The following is a 4,075-nucleotide window of genomic DNA, read 5'->3' on the forward strand; positions in this document are numbered from 1 at the left end:
CCTACCCACTTTCGAGAAAAAAATTCGAGAAAGTGTCAAATTTTTCGACGGAAAAAAAAAATTTCAAATCGTTCTGGAAAAATTATTTTTAATTGCAGGGGTCAATTACAAACATTTTTGGTCAATAGATATACCCCCGAAATCCTACCCATTTTCTAGAAAAAAATTCGAGAAGATGTGAAATTTTTCGACGAAATTAAAATATTTCAAATCGTTCTGAAAAAAATATTGTTAGCTGTGGGGGTCAATTACAATCATTTTTGGTCATTAGACATACCCTCGAAATTCTAAGCACTTTCTAGAAAAAAATTCGAGAAGGTGTCAAATTTTTTGACGGAAAAAGAAAATTTCAAATCGTTCTGGAAAAATTATTTTCAGTTACACGGGTCAATCACAATCATTTTTGGTCATGAGTCATACCATCGAAATCCTACCCACTTTCGAGAAAAAAATTCAGTACAGTTGGAACTCTAAACGTTAATAACTTTTTAACAAAGCCTCTATCAACAAATTGGTATTCTACATTTTCGACTTATTTTGGCGTCTAGAATCCCCCATTAAAATTTTCCCCCGAACACCCTGTATACTAGGCCAACTGGATATCAGAATATCGAAAAGCTTTTTCAACCCTTGAGTGGATTATTGGGGCCCTCCACAAGTTTAGACTAATATCGTATAAAATTTATGTAATCCTCCCCCATTTACCAAAATCAACATTAAGTAAAATAATTCAGTTGAGATCGAGAGTCCACTAAAGGGTTAATTTGTCTGTAACGCTAACGAGCGAAACTGGTCGACCAGAAAAGTCCCACTCGGATCTGCTCGACTGGGAATCGTCTCGCTAAACAATTGTCGACTCGAGTTTAGTGTTACTAAAAGCCACGAAACGAAGGAGTCCTGCTCGAGCGTGGAGACGGCGATGCGTAACGAGCGGGACGCGAAAATATGAAAATTAAATGGAGCCCGGTAGCTTGGCGGAAGATTCCAATCGTTGGCTTCCTGTGCGCGCGAATAACGTCGGTTCCCGACAGAATTCCGATCGAACGCCGACGATTTCGCGGGTGCAAAAATGCTCGACGTCCTCCCGAGACTCGATCTCGAACCTAATACGCGGGGTCTTCGAGGTCTCGCGCGGTTTGAACACGATTCGAACGCGTAAAAAGTTCAGCGAAGTGAGTTCGAACAAGTTCGAACAAGTTTGTTGGTGGTTTCATGCCAAGGGATAGCTCGAAGCGTCTGGTTAGCATTGTTTCTGGGATACCCAGTGTCCGTTGCCACGATTCGATAGAGTAATAAACTAGATCTAGCCTGGTGGTAATAGTTTCCGAGATATGTAGCTCCCGATGTATTAGAATTGGTAATCTTTGAACTGCTCTGTCGCGTGTGGAGTGAATTCTTGAGTTTCTCGGATTTCTAGATACCAGTTCTGCTATTATGTACCCCTGTACATGCCTGGTACATATGTACCTACGATCAGCTCGATTTCCTGTCGTCACGGAGGTGGGGAAAGGCTGCACTAGGATGAGAAATAGAAGGTAAACCGACTCGTCCAAGAAAAAAGATTCTAAATAGCCAAGTGCTCGGGGGCTTTGGCCAAAATTTGTGTACTGAAATCTGGAAAGGGACGTTAATCCGTTGGATTATGGTCGCGTGCACCCGGGCCTCTGCCCGTAACGAACAGCGAACGGTGGACGTTTTGCACGTACCACCGGGGCGGTCCGTCGAAATTGCGGCTTTACACGCACGGATCGGCTCGCTACCCTCTAAGCCCAGCCCCGTGGGGAAAACTTGTCAACGATGCCGCCTTTCGTTTCCAACGATAAAGCCACGTCGTCGGGACAATAATTCGCGAAGTATGTTTCCTGTCGACGGGCCCCGGTATCGCCGATCGGCATCCGTACCTACGTAAGAGCCTGGAATTATGTATATACCTTACGCTCAGCTGCCGCGGCCGGGACGGGCTTCCGGTTATGAAATCGCTATGCCCCGACCCGCTCCTCTCCTTTATCGGTAAGTGATTCCGATTTTACGAGCGCCACTGGAACGGAATTTTCTCCTGCGAGACGGAACCGCGGCTCGCCGAGTCCTCCTCGTTCGGACTGCTTCCAGAGCGTCGCCTATACAGGGTGACTCCATCGTATATACGCGCCTCCACGCGACATCTTTCGTTCCCATCGAAACGTACCAAACTCCATCGAATCTTAGTCCAAACTCGTTAATAGATTATAATCGACGACGTATAATTTCTCTGCAAATCAGTCGTATGTAAATACTGTGATTTAACTGATACGAAGTTTCAAGAATCGAAGCACTTTGAATATCAGGGAATGGAGTTTTCTAAATAAAGAAGAATTAGGGATCTTCCATGGCCGTGATAATCGACGACGTATTTAAAATTTTCTTCAAAGTTGGTTTCTGATAGGCATAATTTCTCTGCAAATCAATCGTATGTAAATACTGTGATTTAACTGATACGAAGTTTCAAGAATCGAAGCACTTTGAATAGCAGGGAATGGAATTTTCTAAATAAAGAAGAATTAGGGATCTTCCATGGCCGTGATAATGGACGACGTATTTAAAATTTTCTTCAAAGTTGGTTTCTGATAGGCATAATTTCTCTGCAAATCAATCGTATGTAAATACTGTGATTTAACTGATACGAAGTTTCAAGAATCGAAGCACTTTGAATATCAGGGAATGGAGTTTTCTAAATAAAGAAGAATTAGGGATCTTCCATGGCCGTGATAATCGACGACGTATTTAAAATTTTCTTCAAAGTTGGTTTCTGATAGGCATAATTTCTCTGCAAATCAATCGTATGTAAATACTGTGATTTAACTGATACGAAGTTTCAAGAATCGAAGCACTTTGAATAACAGGGAATGGAATTTTCTAAATAAAGAAGAATTAGGGATCTTCCATGGCCGTGATAATGGACGACGTATTTAAAATTTTCTTCAAAGTTGGTTTCTGATAGGCATAATTTCTCTGCAAATCAATCGTATGTAAATACTGTGATTTAACTGATACGAAGTTTCAAGAATCGAAGCACTTTGAATAGCAGGGAATGGAATTTTCTAAATAAAGAAGAATTAGGGATCTTCCATGGCCGTGATAATCGACGACGTATTTAAAATTTTCTTCAAAGTTGGTTTCTGATAAGCATAATTTCTCTGCAAATCAATCGTATGTAAATACTGTGATTTAACTGATACGAAGTTTCAAGAATCGAAGCACTTTGAATAGCAGGGAATGGAATTTTCTAAATAAAGAAGAATTAGGGATCTTCCATGGCCGTGATAATGGACGACGTATTTAAAATTTTCTTCAAAGTTGGTTTCTGATATGCATAATTTCTCTGCAAATCAATCGTATGTAAATACTGTGATTTAACTGATACGAAGTTTCAAGAATCGAAGCACTTTGAATAGCAGGGAATGGAATTTTCTAAATAAAGAAGAATTAGGGATCTTCCATGGCCGTGATAATGGACGACGTATTTAAAATTTTCTTCAAAGTTGGTTTCTGATAGGCATAATTTCTCTGCAAATCAATCGTATGTAAATACTGTGATTTAACTGATACGAAGTTTCAAGAATCGAAGCACTTTGAATAGCAGGGAATGGAATTTTCTAAATAAAGAAGAATTAGGGATCTTCCATGGCCGTGATAATGGACGACGTATTTAACACTAGATTTACGGGCATTGATACCTTTCATGTTGACGATTATCGTAAAATACGATTTTTCTTTTAATTAAAATATATACATTCATGTCATTGCATCAATCAAATTCAACGTAAGTTAAAAAATAATAGTTACACGTTCTGCAATTTTTAATATGGAATCTGACATCCGTTAAATTGACGACTTCCGTAAATCTAGTGTTAAAACTTTGTTTTTTCTTCGAAATTTCTCTGCAAATCAGTCGAATCTAAACACTGCTATTTAACTGATACGAATCCCCAAACAACGAAACACCTTGAATAGCGAAGAATGAAATTTTCTAAAAAAAGAAGAATAAGGGATCGTTCATGGCTGTGATAATGAACGATGTATGTAAAATTTTGTCTTT

Source organism: Colletes latitarsis, chromosome 1, assembly GCF_051014445.1.
Source record: "Colletes latitarsis isolate SP2378_abdomen chromosome 1, iyColLati1, whole genome shotgun sequence".
Classification (NCBI taxonomy): Eukaryota; Metazoa; Arthropoda; class Insecta; order Hymenoptera; family Colletidae; genus Colletes; species Colletes latitarsis.